Source organism: Amborella trichopoda, chromosome 4 (assembly GCF_054954075.1).
Source record: "Amborella trichopoda isolate Santa Cruz 75 chromosome 4, AtrichopodaSantaCruz75HAP2 v2.0, whole genome shotgun sequence".
NCBI classification, from domain to species: domain Eukaryota; kingdom Viridiplantae; phylum Streptophyta; class Magnoliopsida; order Amborellales; family Amborellaceae; genus Amborella; species Amborella trichopoda.
The window spans coordinates 16,378,306-16,396,003 of NC_142339.1; the positions used below are offsets into that span (position 1 = coordinate 16,378,306).

At 39.3% G+C, this 17,698-nt stretch overlaps 2 long non-coding RNA genes across 3 annotated transcripts; one reads left to right on the forward strand and one right to left on the reverse strand.

Moving 5' to 3' along the window:
* The first annotated feature begins 1,399 nt into the window (after positions 1 to 1,399).
* LOC18423297 (uncharacterized) lies at positions 1,400 to 5,657 on the forward strand. Of its 2 annotated transcripts, XR_016054244.1 has the most exons (6): positions 1,400 to 1,642; positions 2,750 to 3,993; positions 4,111 to 4,272; positions 4,355 to 4,566; positions 4,637 to 5,056; positions 5,166 to 5,657. It is a non-coding gene; the product is annotated as an uncharacterized LOC18423297 (long non-coding RNA). The 2 variants fall into 2 exon arrangements; XR_016054243.1 differs by lacking the exon at positions 2,750 to 3,993.
* Positions 5,658 to 15,714: 10,057 nt separating this feature from the next.
* On the reverse strand, positions 15,715 to 17,208 carry LOC110008041 (uncharacterized). Its single transcript, XR_016054245.1, has 2 exons — positions 16,378 to 17,208; positions 15,715 to 16,284 (listed from the first exon to the last, which is right to left on the reverse strand). It is a non-coding gene; the product is annotated as an uncharacterized LOC110008041 (long non-coding RNA).
* Between the last annotated feature and the right edge of the window lie 490 nt (positions 17,209 to 17,698).

Below are 17,698 nucleotides of genomic sequence, written 5' to 3' on the forward strand. Positions count from 1 at the left end.
ATATCATTAAATGAAAGCGAAATGTAAATATATTCTATTAATCAGCAACTTATAATCACATGTGGCTAGGCGGCGTGATGGTTATGACCTCTGCTATTTCCTTTGACCTCCCTAGGTCGAATCCCCTTGGGCGGTACATTTTTGTTGTATAGTAGTTTTTGTTGTATATAGTGGTATAAATATTTTTGTAAATAATATAAAAGGCATAAAAAATTGAAAAATAAAAAATTTAATTATAGCAGTTAATTTTTGTTGTATATAGTGGTATAATTATTTTTGTAAATAATATGAAAGGCATAAAAAAATATAAAATAAAATCATGTAATGTACGTATTTTATTAATTTTTACATTGATAACCAAATATTTTATTTTATTTATTAATTTTTACATTATAAATCATGTAATGTACTATTTTTCTTACAATTGTCAATAATACATTTTAAATTAGATAATATTATAAAATATTTTTAATTTGTTATTATTTGTCTAATAAAATAATTATAAAATGTAAACTAATAATTGTAATTTCAGTATATAATATTATAATTAGTTAGGTTGTAATAATTTTGGATTATAGTTAGTTAGGATGTAATAATTTTGGGTTTTTTTAGCTGATTAGGGTTTTTCGCCAAAACGAGATTTTAATGGCCATTCTTTCATTGATTTAGTCTACTATTTATAATAGTCCATGTATAATTATATATTTTATCCATGGTAATTCTATGATTTTTCTTTTATGTGATGCAAATTTAATGGTTAACGTAAGTTTATACAGGAAAAGAGAATCTCAATATTCACAAATTGGTGAAAAAAATGAAAGTTAATAATGTAGTACCCTCATTTCTTATTGGAATCCTAAGAGATAATATTTATAACGAATTTTAATATTTTTTTTGGAATTTTTTTAAAGCTTAATTCGATCGATTCAACCTATTTTCGATCGAAATAACTGATTTGTCGATCCAAATGGATTTTTGAGATGCCCGATCCAGATCACCAATCCACTTTTTAAACAATTCGCAAGTACTATTCAAAAAATTGGCTAAGAGAATCAAGGCTTTTCGAAGAACGGATCCTAGAGACTTCGTGCTGCCGTATTCGAGTTGTTTTCTCTTGTTTGTATTTTGTATCGGGTTTCTTTTTATAAAATAGTTTCTTTTGATCTGACTGTTACGGCTGCCATATTCGAGTTGTTTTCTCTTGTTTGTATTTTGTATCGGGTTTCTTTTTATAAAATAGTTTCTTTTGATCTGACTGTTACGGCGTTTGAGTCTGTGTTCGTATCTTTCCTGCGGGTACCCCTAGAATGCGGACGCTCATGCTATCTGGGGTCCGCAAATACTTAGGGGTTCACTGTGCCATGCGCATTTCGGTGGGGGTTTCGATAAACCCCAACTTGTTCATTCGTTCTCACTCCTCCCATTTTCGGCCTTTGGATCCTTCTTTGCACTCTTAGTGGAGTTGGCCCCCTTTTTCTTCATTTTCCTTCTCGTACCTACCGGAACTATCAAACCCACCGGAATCTTGGCCTGGCGTGTGAACTCCGCTCTACACCAAGTCTAAGAGTCATCATTTGGCCATCATGTTGGAAGAGGAGTCGGAGAACCCAGGTTGGCACATTGGAGGTTGTTTACAAATAAGGTACGCCGGAAAAACCCTCTTCATTTAGCATGATCTTCTGATTTACTCATTTATCTTGTTTGTATTCTGAAATATCTTGCAAATCTGAGGGTAATTCTTTTGGCACAAAAACCTCAAAATTTGATGGGTGATTTTGTGGTTTTTGGTCCTTTGAGTTTTGGTTTCCGATTTAACCAATGGTGATGCAATCTTTGCGAATCGTGAATCTTCTTGCGAAGCCAAGGGTTTTTAGATCATTGTGATTCTTTTGGTACCAAACACAAATTTGATGGGTGATTTTGAGGGTTTTTGTTTGTCTCAAGCTCACCGGATTTTGATTTCCGATTAAACAAATAGTGACTGGAGATGGTCGCAAATGGAAAACCCGACCCTTCCCCTAATCGGTATTGAGATCTCCGCACACCTTATTGAGCTTTACAGCCGCCTATTAGCCGGTATTTTCCAGCTAGGGATTTCCAGGAGCCGAAATGTCATTTCCAATGGAAATGGCGTTGGGCAGGGGTTCGGTTGCCGCCCGATGCCTTGGCTCGTCGAACACCCTGATTTCAATTGTCGGGTGATCTGGGCCCATTCCCGGCGTCTTCGGGTGGTTTGGGGCGGCTCGGGGAGAATTCCGTCCGGTTGACCATTAGCGTTCATTGGAATGACGCTGGCGGGACTACGAATTCCGCCATGGTTCCGTGCTTTCTTTCAACATGTTGGCCCCCTTTCACGGGCTGCTCAGCCCATTTTGGGCGTCTTTGGGTTCTTTTGGCATTTCAGGGTCAAGCCCTTGCTTCATGTTTCCATTTTTTTTTTGTTTTTTTATTTATCTCTTCGCCCTTTTACTTTGTTTTGGACCCTAAAACCGATTTTGGTTTTGGGTTTTCAATAACCTTTGGAATGGTATTATTCCATTTCGAGGCATAATGGAGTGAGTCTCCGATGCTTTCTCCCCTATCCCTTGTCGTAGACTAGGGATGGACTCATATGCTTGTCTTGGTGATTTCTTATTTCCTCTCTCTTTCTCTCTTCTTTTTCTTTTTATTTGTCGATCCTATTATTTGGAGATGGGGATTTATCTTGACATTGGTCCTTGTCCCAACTTACCCTTTTATCTTCCACTAGCCACTTATATGGGGTACAACAACGATGGGCTAGGATTCTTCCTCCTCAGCTGAACACGGAGGTTATGGATATTGGCTTGGGCCAAGTGTGCCGGATTGACACCTTTCCTTTGGATATGGCCTTCATTAGTGCTATGTTCATCATTTTCAGTCAGGGACCGGGATTTTCTCCTTTCCTTGTGGGGAAACTGACATTAACCTAGAGGTTGTGGCTCTGATGCTCGGGGTTAGGAGTGACGAGGCGCCTCTTCTTTGTGATCCTTTGTCTGATAGTCGTTCTGTTTGGGGAGAGGTGCACGAATTGTTGGGAGATGTTCGTCCCAAGGAGTGAAGGTGGGGTGAAAAGCACCTCGCTTCGAGCTAGGCTTTGGAGGCCATTTGGGGCATCAAGCTCCGACGGTCTGAGGTAGATAAGCACACACAGAGTCTACTGAGGGCATGGGCTAGGAAATTGCTTGTCAAGCCCAAGTCGACACAGGCTAAAAATACCCTTGTAAGCAGTGTATTTGATGCTCTTATCTAAACTGAGGAGCCCATGCTAGAGCCTAAGATGAGGAGAGGGAGGCCTCTTCTTCGTATTCTGCTTCTTCTTCTGCGACTGAATCCGACGATTGGGTGAGGGATGACGAGACCCTCATAGTGACTCGGATAGATTCCCCCGGTGATGATATAGAGAGCATTGGTATAGGTCGCAAGCGCCTGAGAAGGGCTTGTAATCTTAGTGGAGTTGGGAGAAAGGGGGACCCCTCTTTGATTCCTCAGCTCACAACTAGGTGGATGATTTCATTGAGGGCTCTATTCCCTTAGCCGATGTTTGGCTGAAGAGACCTCTGGAGTTGGTGGAGCAGGAGATGCAGTTACTTTTGCAGGATCGGCTCATACAGAGAGAGTTGCCGAAGAGATTGAGTCTCTTGGGGCTGACCAGGATATTCCTGTAGAGGCTGAGGGAGAGGTTCTTGTTGAGGTTGAGGAGAGTGTTCCCGAGTATAGGGGGGTTTTCAGCCCTGACTATGATCCCCGTTGTGACAATGAGCTTACTGTGGTGGACATGCAAATAGTCCGGGGTTTTCTAGTGTATCTCTTTGGTACCCTTCTATTCCCTGACCCTTTGAAAAGTAATCCTCGGGTTCAGTTTGTTTGGGCGGTTAGGGACCTTCAGTATATACATCAGGTGGCATGAGGTCCGGCCATCTTAACATTCCTTCTCAGGGGCTTGCGAGAGGCTACTCTGGGCGCATGAGCTAGGTTGTCAGTTTTACAGCCTTCCTTCAGATATTTTGTTGTTCAGACTTCCCCCTTTTTCTTTTCTTTTTTTCTTTCTTTCCCCTTTTGGATTTCATCCTAATTTAAGGTTCTTGGTAGGTCTGGGCATGGGAGCACATAGCAGTGACCAGGCCTCTTGTTTCGGATACCGTCGAATGGTTTCCGCATATTCATCGCTGGGCACGGGGTAAGCAAGCTTGTGTTCAGGCTCTTACGGTGGATCATTACACTCTGATTTTTTTTGTCTTGGAGGAGACAGAGGTATGAGAGCCTTCTTCCTTCCCTCCTATGCTTTTGACATTGCACTCTTTTCCTGCCTATTTCCTTATTTCTCTTTCTACAGATTACATGGGCGCCTGCTTCTAGTGATTAGCCCCAGGAGATAGTAGAGGGGTCTCAGGAGGTCTTCTTGACGACCGCTGCCCTGATTTGTATGTATTTTGTGGAGGCGTATCATCCAGATTGACTTCTTCGGCACTTTGGACACCCCCAGGTGGAGTTACTTGATGTAGATGTCTTTGTCGTTCCTGGTATTAGAATGGGGCGAGATTATAGGTGAGACTTGTCTCCTTATCTTACCCGATAGGGTCAACGGCACGCATTGCTGATAGATCCTCCCGACCAGATTACCCTTGAGGAGGCGGACCTTTATCTCTACGCTTGTACACGGTCCATGTATGAGGTCACCCATCGTTCTCCTTGGCATTAGAGGCTATCAGCCAAAGCCCATGCAGTTGACGAGATGCGAGTTGAGCGTAATGACTTCAGATCGAGGTTGAGGTAGTTACAGGAGCAGCACACTTAGTTGCGGAGGGAATATGAGGAGGTTGTTCGTAGCTGTTCCCAGATAGAGCGTGAGAGGGACTCCCTTCGTCAGAGTCTTCGCAATTCTTGTCAGATGACCTCTCCTCTTCCACGCGTGGGTTCTCCAGGTGTCCCACCTATTCCACACGCTCCACAGGGGCTTTCTCCTAGCGAAGCTGAGTGCCAGCATTCTCGACTGATTCACTACCAGTCCAAGTGTCGATACCTTCGAGATGAGAGGGTGTGCATCCCTTGTATCTTCTTCTTCATGCTTTTATTTGATTTGTATCGATTTCTAACCCCTTCTCACTTAGCTTGGTTTCTTCTTCCTTGTTTTTCTTCCTGGTCAGGATCACGCTTTACGCGAGTATGCGAGCAATGCCGGTGTTGTGGCTGTTTTAGAGGGGGTTTTAGCCAGTTGGGGGACAGATCCGTCTCTTATCATAGAGCGTGCCCTGGTCCGGCATCCTCTCCCTCCTCCTTTGGAGCGTACACAAAGTCTAGCCATATCTAGGTGTTCCTTACGAGTGGGAGACAGAGGGTCTCTCCAAGTGGAGAATACATCGCGACTTGGAGCAGATGATCATGAGGCCGCTTCGTCTCACCGTCCTTCCCGGAGTCGACATTCTCATAGCCCCGCATTCTAATGATTGTCTTTTGGATTTGTATGCCTTTTGTGATTGACTTTTTTGGACTTGTGTGGCAACTTTTGTTACAACCACACCCTTTGGATTTTGCCATCGTTGTGAATGATTTCTCTCTTTTTGCTAAAATGATGGTATGCCCATTGATTGTGTATCTGCTTGTACTGTTTTGCATGTAGATGGATTGATTGCCACCAACCATGTGCAGACCCTCACATATGTGAATCTTTTCTCCGTTTTCTTTTTGTTGTTGGATACACATGAAATGAAAAACGAGTTACTCTTTAATTGCCTTAGAAACACGAGCAAGAGAGAGACATCCTTTTGTACTGGTTAGGCTTGTGATAGGCAGGGAAACACCATTTCCATCTAATGGTGGTTAGCAGTTTAGAGTTGGACTATAGATCCTATTTAGAAGATTCTTGAAAATAATTTAAAGTACGTGAAAGCCGTTTTGCATGAAATCGTTTTAAAACAGGAGTGGGCCTTATAGTTTAGACACCTATGGCCCCTTGGTGTAAAATAAAATTAATTATGTTTTTAGGGTTTTAATTAAATTCAAAAACTAGTTCAAGACCCTAGTTTTAAAAGTTTTGAAAATGAAATTTTACCCCAAGAGTGGATTCTTACGAATTGAATGACCCATTTTCTAAAAAGTGATCAATTTTTGAAAATGGAATTTAATTTTTAGGAAGCCTGGTTAGAGCTAGGCTGGTTCCGTCTTAGACCAAAAGGACTTGGAAATCTCAAGTATTTTTTGCCTCAAGCATTTGCCAGCATCAATAAATCTTCTTTGGTTTCTCACTTATCATTTTGGCCAATGAATGCCTTTCTTGGATTCTTCGGACTTCACTAGAATATTTTGAGAGTATTGGAAGGTATGTGACCCTTGAATTGACTGCGGGGCTTTCTCGATAGATCGGAGCCTTGAATGCCACTTTTGGGGCTTTCATCCATGGCATATGGTAATAGCGGCCTTTTTGGATTTTCACTATTCTTGGATTTTTGTTTCGATTTTTTTACCCATAGTATTTCTATTATGTCTATTGTTTTCATTTTTACCGATGGTGCCCTTTCGAGTTTTCAACATGTCCACTTATTTTGGTATTTTTACCCATCGGCCCTTTTTTGGGTTTTTACCATGTCTGTCGTTCTTCTCTTTTTTGTCTATATGTTTTTTTTTTTTTTTTTTTTTTTTTTTTTTTTTTTTTTTTTTTTGGGATTTTTTATGTTTCCTTTTTTTCGTGCCCCTACGGGTAATATTTCTTAAGGTATAAGATGTTAATAGGGTCAGGTATTGCCAACCCGTCTTGATTTCTTAACCTGTAAGAGTTATCGGGATGTACCTTGGTTACCACGACTGATCCTTCCCAATTAGGTTTGAACTTTCCCAATGGATGTGGGTTGGCGGATGAATGAAGTATTTTTTCTAATACAATGTCGCCTACTTGAAATTGTTTTGAGATAACCTTTTTGAGATAAGTCTGCTCGATGCCCTTGTGGTAGCTTCGCATAGTATTGCAAGCTCATAGTCTTCTCTCATCAAGAGAGAGAAAGAAGGTTAACTATGCTTCATATATTCCATCATCATCCAAAGTGCGATGAGCAAGTATTTTAAGGGAAGGGATATCGATTTCAACGGGCGTTACCGCCTCTATACCATAAACTAGTGAATATGGGCGTGTTGGTCCGGTATGCCCTTAAGGCATCTTGTAACTTTTCATGCCAGTCTTTCCCATTCTATATGATTCTATCAATGATCCTGAGAAGGGCTTTGTTGGTGGCCTTAGCTTGGCCATTCCCTTGTGGGAAATAGGGGGTGGAAAATTTCTGGGTTATGCCAAATTTCTTGCATACCCCAGTGATGGTATCATTTTTGAAATTCGTCCCATTATCAGTTATGATTGCTTTTAGGACCCTAAATCAATAAATGATGTTGTTTTTAAGGAATCACGCCACATGCCGTCCTTCAATTTTTGTGAAGGAGGAAGCTTCAACCCATTTGGTGAAGTATTTAGTTGTGGTTAGAATGAACCTATGTCCATTTGATGCTCTAGGTGATATCATTCCTATAACATCAAGGGCCCATCTTGCAAAGGGCCATACCGGCGGTGTTGAATTCAGAGGCATGGATGACACGTGAATGAGGTCCCCATATATTTGACATTTGGGACAACTCTTCGCGTGCTTCCAACCGTCCTCAGCCATGGTAGTCCAATAATATCCTTGACGCTTAATTTTCTGGGCATGGGCAGCTACCCTAAGATGTCCTCCTTCATTATGTGCTTCAATGAAAATTTTATCCATTTCAGGGTGATCGATATATCTTAGAACGACTCCATCAAATGATTTCTTATAAACTTGGTCGCCCCAGATAACAAAGTTGGCTGAAAGTCTTCTTAAGGCTTCCTTGTCTTTTGTAGATTCCCCTTCTGGGTATTCATTGCTTGTTAGAAGGGCGAGTATATCACTGTACCATGGCCTAGCTTCTACTTGTCCTTGTTCGTTTATGGCGAAGGTCCCTCCCATTTCTTCTTTACTTTCATTCATTTCACTTGTTATTGAGAGAGAGGGACTATGCTTGTGCCGAACATAGAAGGGTTTAACATCTACTCCTGGTGGGATACTAACTATGGAGACTAGGGTGGCAAGGGTGTCCACAAACCTGTTGTTGACCCTTGCCACATGCTAGAAGGTGATTTCTTTGAAATTTCTAATCAAGCGCCCTACTTTTCATAGTAGGGAACTAACTTTTCTTCTCGTATCTTCCATGCCCCTTGGATCTGGCTTATCACAAGGAGAGAATCACCAATAACCCATAATGTTTCTATCCGGAGTTCGACCGCACTTTCAAGCCTAGTTATTAGGGCTTCATATTTGGCTACGTTGTTGATGCATGAGAAGTTAAGTCACATAGTTGTGGGAATCATGGTTATTTAAGGCAAGCATAGAATGATATCCACACCTTCCCCATATTCTCTTTTGGCACCATCGAAGTGTAGCTCCCAAGTTGGATCCTCTATGTTAAAGAGGTTTCATCAAGTAAATCTGTGTTGATTGCTGTATCACCAGAGAGCACATGTTTCGTTAAGTGGTCAGCTATCGCTTGCCCCTGTATCGACTTTTGGGTGACATAGTCAATTTCAAACTCACTTAGGAGCATACGCCACTTTGCGAGCCATCTGTTGAGGATCGGCTTTTCAATGATATACTTTAGAGGGTCCATCTTTGAGATGAGTTTTATGGTATGTGATAAAACATAATGTCTCCGCTTTTGAGTTGCCCAGATTAAAGCGAGACAATGCTTTTCAACATCTGTATACCTAGTCTCATAGTCGACCAAGGCCTTACTTAGATAATAAATGGTTCCCTCCTTACCTTGGTCATCATATTGCCCAACAATAGCCCCCATGGTCTTATCCTTCACAAAAAGGTATAAGAACAGGGGTTGTTGGGAACAGTAGGGCTTAGCATCGGCGGATTGGTCAAGTAATGTTTTATCCGTTCAAAAGCTTCTTGACATTTTTCATCCCATTCAAACATCGTATCCTTTTTCAATAGCTTGTTGAAGGGTTCACATCTGTCTGCTAATTGTGATATGAAATGCCTTATGGATTGTATTCTTCCTTGTAGGCCTTGTATTTCTCTTATGTTTCTGGGAGGCGGCATGTTGGTGACAGCCCGAATCTTTGATGGGTCCACTTCGAGGCCCCTCTAACTAATGATGAAGCCAAGCAATTTTCTCGAAGCGACTTTGAAAGCGTAGTTTTAAGTTTGAGTTGATATTTCAAGAGGCGCTCAAATATCGATTTTAAGTCAGCTTGGTGGTCACACCTAGTTTTGGATTTTACCAGGAGGTTGTCAACATCGTCTTCCATGTTTATATGCATCGTCATGGAATATGGTGGTCATTGCCCTCTAGTAGGTTGCTCCGACATTCTTGAGACCGAAGGGCATGACTTGCTAGCAGTAGGTTCCCTACGTTTTCATTTGGTCTTCCTTAAGCATACAGATTGGTTGTATCCCGAGAAACAATCCATAAATGACAGTAACTCATGTTCAGTCGTATTGTCGACTAGGGCATCTATATTAGGCAAAGGAAAATCCTCTTTTGGACATGCCTTATTCAGATCTTTAAAGTCGAGACACATTCAGATTCAATCGTCCTTTTTGGGGACGACGACAATATTGGCCAACCAATCATGATAATCGACAGGCACAATGAAATTTGCCTTCAAGAGTTGTCAATTTCCTCCTTGGTTTTAAGTTCCAGGTGGGTCTTTAGTTGCTAGGCCTTTTGTTTAATAGGATTCGCCTCGTCTTGTACGTTGAGATGAAACTCAACTAGGACGCGATCCAGTCTAGGCATGTCGCTATAAGACCAAGAAAAAACATTCCGATATTCTTTGAGGAAGGTTACCATCTTACGTTGTTCTTCAGGTGATTAGGAAATCCCGACCTTGGTTATTTTTGGGTTGTCCTCGGAACCTAGTTTACATCCAATGTCTCCTCGACGACGACGATCGAGTCACCATCGAATTTCTGTTTGAATTGTTTGACGTTGGACTGAAGTTCTTCTGGCTCGTAATCACTTTCAATTTCCTCATCTGTTTGATCCGAGATAGAGAGGTCTGGCTCATCACCAGGAACTTCCATTATAGAATTCTCAAATTTGTTTGGGATTTTTACATCTTCGAAAGTGTTTTCTTCAACAAAATCTAAATTTTCATTAGATTTGTTAAGATTTTTATCATATTTAGAATTAATATTCTGTATGGGATTAGATGGGGTGACATGAAAAGATGAGGGTACAGGGCACTCCTAGGGATACCTCGCACCTACTCGTTTTTTGGCACCAGTGTTTGTTGGTGCCACCGGAAGCCTTCCAACGCATTAGAGGTCATCAGGTGAAGGACCAATTTCGTCCTTGGCCCTCTTGAGAGGTTGGGAGAGTGTGACCCTGTATTTAAGGGCATTCTCTGGCTACTCAAGTCAAGTTGGGCGAGATGGTCCTCGACTGGTCAGTGTGTGCACCATACACCTTAGCCTATCCTATACACCTTAGTTATCTTACATCTTAACCTACACCATATATATTAGTTCCTATACACATACCTCAACTTAACCCTACCTAAACCTTAAACCTTAACCCGTAACTTAGACCCGCGAAGACCAAGGCCTCTCTCTCTCATGTGCATCCAAGGGACTAATGAAGGTGCATCTCGATTCAAACACATTATAGGTTTACTCTCTCTCTTCTTTCTCTCTTCTCTCTCTCTCCCATCTTTCTTTCTCTCTTCTCTCTCTCTCTTTACTCTCTCTCTTTACTCTCTTTCTTTTTCCTTTTTCTCTCTCATGTCTTTCTTTCTCTCTCTTCTCTCTCACTCTCTTTCTCTCCTGCTCGGACCCAAGGCGGGTCTGAACCCTCACCCTCCCCCTCTCTCTTTCTCTCTCTCTTTCCCTCTTTCTCTCACGTCTAAACTTTTGGACCCGCACCTAGGGCAAGCCCGACATTCTCTCCCTTCCTTTCTCTCCCTTACTCTCTCCCTTTCCCTCTCTTCTCCATCCGCCCTCTCTCCCACCTTCTCAATTCGCCCCACTCTCTCTTCCTCTCCACTCTCTCCATCCGCCCCTCTTTCCCACTCTTTCCATCTGCCCCTCTCTCTCACTCTTTTCATCAGCCCCCCTCTCCCACCTTCTATGTCCTCCCCACTCCTCTCCATCCGCCCCTCTCTTCTCTTCTATACCCTATCTGGCCCTCTCTTCTCCCCTCTACCCTATTCGCCCCTCTCTCACTTTCTCCATTCGTCCCTCTACACTCTCTCCATCCGCCCCTCTCACTTCTGTCAGAAATGTGGTCTATCAGGCCCTTTTTCTCTTGAAAATTCATTTTTTTAATAATGGTACGAAAGCCATATTGAAGTATATGTAAAATCCCATGTGGTTAACACGAGGCAATGCCATATATATGGATCCATTTTTAAGCTTTAATAGGATGTATCACTGGAGGGAAAAACCCAATATCACTGAAAGGAAAACCCAGTGGTGCGTTTGGATTCCATGTAAATTGTGGGAATGCTTGAATGACATCCTATTATATGAGTCATTAGTGGACTAATGACATGTTTAGCTCAGTACATAGGATTAACAGTTTGGTGACAACTTGTTAATCCTAATTAACTGCACTTATGGGAATTAAGGCAGGAGTTATACTTGGATCTCAACTCTTATAGACCATGATTGTGAGAGATACTAAATAAAGGTGTTCTCTATAAAAAGAGGTTAACCCCTCTAGAAAACAGAGAGAAGGATAGAAAAGACGTGAAGGAGATTCACCAAGAGGACTCTCAAGGTAGCCTGTCATCGAATGGCTTGGTATATAGGATTTGGTATGAACCCTTAGGTCCCTCATGTGATTTAAAGACGGATCCGAGTAAGTTTTTTATCAATTTCAGTTTTATTTATTTATTATTATTTTCATTGGGACTAACAATGATATCAAAGCTAGGTTGGATGCCCACTTAGTAACATTGCTGGAGTCACATTCGACCTGTATAGCTGAGTAGTGTGTGCTGATATGGAGTGGATTAGCTATACCATGAAATTCAGTTCGAGTTGTTTCTCTTTCCATTATGATTTCCAAAAAGGCTCATTTTTCTTCTTTTGACTCCAGCCTTTACATTCTTCGCCCACCTAGTTTCTCCCCTTAAAGCTAGATTCAAGGGATGGGAGCAGGAGCATGTTAAAACTCTTTATTTTTTTAGTGTATCACTCTCTAGACTTGCTTCTTTATTTTGTTTTTTTTAGCTCTTTTCTATCTCTCTTAATGTAAGCCTCTCTCTCTCTCTTGTTGTGATATTTTTACCTCTCCTGGTCGTTTGAACCTAATCATAGTGGCCCTTCTTATCTTGAGATTGTTGGTATAGAAAAGGATTTGGAAGTGATTATGTTACTTTGCTTGTTGGCTAAAAATAAAATGTTGGTTCATTTGGTTATGTTGCTTTGCTCGTTGGCTGAAAATAACATGTTGGTTTATTATTTTTCTTTCCCATTTGATTGCGGATATTGTTAGGAAATCAGTCATGTGTTATGCATTCAATTATTGGTCAACACCAAAACATTCTGAAGTATACAAAATATCAAATTTATATTGAATGCAGCATCACAATTGGTAGAGGTTAATGGATATTTTATGCTTGCTGGAGTCAATTGTGTCATAGATCTACTACTTCTTGATACATTTTTATACAAGTAATGGATACTATATTTAAGCTAGGAGCTCTTGACTCACCTGGCTATCTATGTACAAAGTGTTTCCTCTTCAATTAAGTGTAGAGCGGACAACAATGAATTAGTCCCTTTCCCACTTGCTTAGTGGAGTTGAGTATTTATACTATGGAAAATTGATCACAATGATTTCATTGGGAATTGGGCTTGATGTGAGGTAAATCACTTTGTTGTGTTGTATTTTTTGAAAGATAACCATGGTGGGGAACTGTATACATGAAGCTGCACTGGTAATGCAGAGAATCATTGCTGCTTAATTTATAAAAGAGACCAACTGGTGTTATACATGTTCCTTTGTTATCATACATTCAAATCCCAACAATGAATGCAAATCAATGTGCATGGTAAGTTCTTTATTATCTTAAAATTAAAATTTGACAGGTTTCAATTATAAAATATTTGTGGTAAATTATTTATTGTCTTAAAATTAGAATTTGACAGGTTTCAATTATAAAGAATTTGTTGTAAGTTCTTTATTGCCATAAATTAGATTTTGACAAGTTTCAATTATAAAGCATTTGTGGTAAGTTCTTATTGCCATAAATTAGAATTTGGCAGGTTTCAATTATAAAACATTTGTGGTAAGTTTTTTATTGCCTTAAATTAGATTTTAGCAGGTTTCAATTATAAAGCATTTGTGGTAAGTTCTTTGTTGCCTTAAATTAGAATTTGGTAGATTTCAATTACAAAGCTTTTGTAGTAAGTTCTTTGTTGCCTTAATTAAAAATTTGTTGACATTCTAATTTATCTTAATAGCATGAAATAAATACAAATCAATATGCACTCCTATTTTGAAATTTACGTTACTCTCTCTCTCTCTCTACCCAAGGATATGCAAGTCTCTATCTCCCACTCTTCATTATTTTTTTTTTAAAAAAAATTATAGAAAAAGGGTGGAAGATATTCCAATTTATTTTCAACATGGGCCTCTAGCAATTATATATATTATGATGAGATATATATTAGTTATCAATTTTATTTAAAGAGATACTTGATTTGAAAATTTTCATGGTGATCAATGATTATGAAATATTTCAAGTTCAACAATATACGTATAATTTTTTTCTTACTTTCTACAAACATTAAGAATATTTTGTTTAGATTGATAATGTTGTTTATTATTTTTAACCAAGTTGTGACTTATTTTTTGGTATTTTTTTTGCTTAGTATTCTTTCGTTTATTTAGAAAACTAAATTTGTACCTATGAGGATGTAATGATGTGCTATTATTTTTCAATGAGATGTAATTATCATTGACATCTTATCATGTTTTGTGTATGTCCAAATGACATTAAAATATTTAATGATGTATCATGTTAGATTGAATTATCATATTGGTTATAGTTGTTCATTAGATAGTGGGAGTAAATCATCATTTACCAAATTAGAATTGAATTTGTTAGCTCTATAATTATCAATGCACATTAAGAAAGTGAGATCAATTACTGATCTAGCATGCTGGATTATATTGGATTAATTTTTGTTATTATGATGACAACCACATATTGAGAATAGTGGGAGCCATTATTGAATAGTTTGATACTATCATCGATTTGAAACTTATTGAACATATAAAAAAAAATGATATTATATTTCTTTCTTTTATTATTGTTAAGGTTGAGACCATTTAAGATTTCTTTATGTATATAATAATACTAACAACTTTGTCAAATTATTATTAGTTTTTATTATTTTGACCTATGATCCGAATCTGAGCTTTGGACTTTAAAACCAGTTGTGGACGACATGTTTAAGAAATATGTAAAAGCAATTGGCAAGTTTTTTCTTTCTCTTGATTAAAAGATACATGTAAATAAAATTCAACGTATTGTGAATAATTGTTAAGTTATATGAGAAATCCCATACAGGTAGTATAAGGCAATGCTATATACGAAACCATTGAGGCCAAAAAATCCAAATGTAGTATTTAATCACATTGGCAGGGTATATTAGAAATCCAAATTCCATGCAGGTAGCATAAAGCAATGCCATTTCCAAACCATTGAGGCTAAGAAATCCAAGTGTGGTGTTTGACCACATTGGTGTATATATGAAATCCTATGTAAGTAGGACGAGGCAATGCCGTATACAAGGTTATTGAGGCCAGGAAATGAAATCTAAGTATGGTGTATGACCACTCTGGTAAGGTATATGACAAATCTCATGTAGGTAGCATAAGGCAATACCATATATAAGGTTATTGAGGCCAAGAAATCTAAGTGTGGTGTACAATCACATTGGTAAGGTATAAAAAAATCCCATATAGCATGAGGCAATACTATATAGCTAAAAAATCCAAGTGTGATATTTGACCACATTGGTGGGGTATATGTGAAATCCCATGCAAATAGCATGAGGCAATACCATATATAAGGTTAAATCCCATGCAGGTAGCATGAGGCAATACCATATATAAAACCATTGAAGCCAAAAAATCCAAGTGTTGTATTTGACAACATTGGCATGATATATATGAAATGCCATGTGGAAAGCACGAAGCAAGATTCATTTGAAAAGTACAAGGCAATGCCATGTACAAGATGTTAAAAGGCCTTTAAGCCAAGTGGGAGTTGTTGGAAATGTAGCCTCTGCCACAATCCCTTTAGTAGTCCAATGAAGTGGTGGGAATCTTTTTTTTTTTTGCTTTTATGGGAGTGAGCTTAGTAATAGAAGTTTCACTCAAAAAGGAACATACCATATTCTTCTTCTCCAATCTGTTATATATATATATATATATATATATATATATATATATATATATATATATTACTACCAACTATTTAAATTTGAAGTTGGAACTGCAGCATTGCATCCTATGCACCCACATGTCCCCAATGATCCATGTCTGCCGCCTAAGAGGTCTGTGGAAAATTCTTTGAGGTCGGTAGAAACAAAAGCCACAAAAGTAGAAAAACAATGAACATTTGAACATAAGAGGTCAAATGAATGAAAAAAAACAATAAGAAAATGAAAAAAAAGAAAGAGAATTTTTTTTATTAAGAACAAGCTCGAGAAACTACCAAATTCAGGGTCCAAATGGTTCACACGATAAGAGTGTTTCAGGGTCTAAATGGTTCACACCATAAGAGTGTAGGTCGGTGCGTATCAAATATGATGGCAGACCTCGTGGGATAACCATCACGTATCAATCGCTCACTTCCATTTTTCACATTAAAGGCTATGATGTTCTTCTCTTCCTCGAAGAGAAGAGAGATGAAAAATGTATCGCCAAACAAGAGAAGAGGACGCATCATTTTAAGTCTCGAACTTCTGTTTTCTATGCGCTTCATGCTCTGAAGGTCCACTTCTATCATCTGAATCCAATTTTTTTCTTCATGTAAAACCCACATTTTCAGCTTCAGTTCTCCATTTATATGGGTAAAAGATACCTGACCATTCCATAATTGAACTTCAGAGCTCAAGCGATTTATATTCTCCGGAGTGGAGATTTCTTCCCGTGTTTCTCTCTCTACATCAAAAGCCACCAGAGTATCACCAATGAGGATATAGAAGATAGCGCCGATACACACCATTTTTACTGTACATGGGGCAATAAAATCAGGTATCTGAATTGGTCTCCATTTCCTAGCCACCGAGCAAAACAAGAGCGGTCTGTACCAACAGTACATACCTTCGAAGATCCCCAAAGCAAAGATCTTGAAATTTAGAGAGATTGGGTCAAAATAAAAACCCGTTGCCATTGCTCCGAAGATCTCGCCGTGTCTCAGAAGAAAGGTACATCTCCCTGTTGCAGGGTTACCTACGAAAAAATCCAGAGAATCTGATGCTTGGAAACAAACCATGCCATGGCTAAAATTTAACGTCACCGGCCGACAATGCGGCTGAAAATTAAATTTTTTGGGGGGTAGAATCAATTGGGTAGAGAGAGGGAGGGTTTTTTGCCCCACGTTCGGTTGGAGGAAAGTAATAGATGGTGCCATCCTCACAGTTGAGAAACAGAGGAAAGGGAGGAGAAGATGGGAGATAATGCATTGCAGCGAAAGATGAAGAGGAAAGAAGTTCATTCCACGATTTAGAAACAGTCTTGAATCTGAGAATACATTCAAGAGGGAGCAAAGTGAGGATTTTTATCATCAAATCGTTTGGGAGATCAGCCATGTCTCAGAGTTCCCTGTCTCAACCCACCCACCCAAGAGAACCTCTGCGTATCTCTCTGCTATATTGAGACGGACTAAATGATAATCATAGCATCAAGCAACGAATAATGAAAAAAAGAAAAACTTAAAACGTCCTCATCATCTCGCCCCCTCTCTCGTCAAACTTGTTGGAAACCCTCGCCCTTCAAAACTTGTTGGAAAACCCAAAACCCTAATTTTGATTTGGATGGGATCTCTCTGCTATATTGAGATAAACTAAGTTAGATAATCGTCGTCATCATCTTGCCCCCCTCTCCCTTCAAACTTGCTGGAAAACCCTAATTTTGTTTTGGATAAGAAAGTACAGAAATATGCGGGGTCTCAACGGACAGAAAAGCAAGGCGCGTCAACGGACAGAAAAGCAAGGCGCGCCCAAAAAACCTAAAATTATTATCCCAAAAGATTTGGTAAGGAGTATACTATCTATTTACTCCTTCAAATTACACTAGAGAAAGCACATGCTTTGCAAGTTATTTATTTTGATTTGGCATGATTTATGCACAAAAGTTAAGTACAAAAGTTAAGGGCCAGGTTTGATGTACAAAAATTGCAATATTTTCAAATTATAAGAAAAAAGATTGAGATGGAACTGTTTGGATAATCCATTAGATTTTATTGTCAACAAAAGCAGATTATGACGCAAAGTCAAATTTGTTCCAAAATGTGTAAAAAAAATTTCATTTAGACTCAAATTTTTTTTCGCTTTCCTCTTAGGATTTTTCCCTAAACCTTCTCACTCTGAGTCGCACTTATAAAAGCCCCTTTTCCACTCTAAAGCAGGTCTCACAGCTCTTT